General features: G+C 39.3%; 1 protein-coding gene across 1 annotated transcript in view; it reads right to left on the reverse strand.

Moving 5' to 3' along the window:
- Nucleotides 1–211, reverse strand: part of LOC116707222 (peroxisomal acyl-coenzyme A oxidase 3-like) — a 91,183-nt gene that overhangs the window by 82,262 nt on the left and 8,710 nt on the right.

Genomic DNA, 211 nt, shown 5'->3' on the forward strand with positions numbered 1-211 from the left:
ATTGTAGCCATCCTTGTGAAGGACACTCTGCCTTCTGACAGGGCACCCAGAGACTCCCCAAAACGCTTGTTGGGGTCCTGAAAGAGAGAACGTCACAATACAGAGACATGAGAAACAACAAAAGGAAAAAGAGAAATAATACATGTATTTACAGTATTTCTTTTTTCATATTTTCAAACCCAATTTGTGGAATATGAAGCAAAAGCCAGTA

The sequence above is a fragment of the Etheostoma spectabile genome, chromosome 19 (genome assembly GCF_008692095.1).
Source record: "Etheostoma spectabile isolate EspeVRDwgs_2016 chromosome 19, UIUC_Espe_1.0, whole genome shotgun sequence".
Lineage (NCBI taxonomy): Eukaryota > Metazoa > Chordata > Actinopteri > Perciformes > Percidae > Etheostoma > Etheostoma spectabile.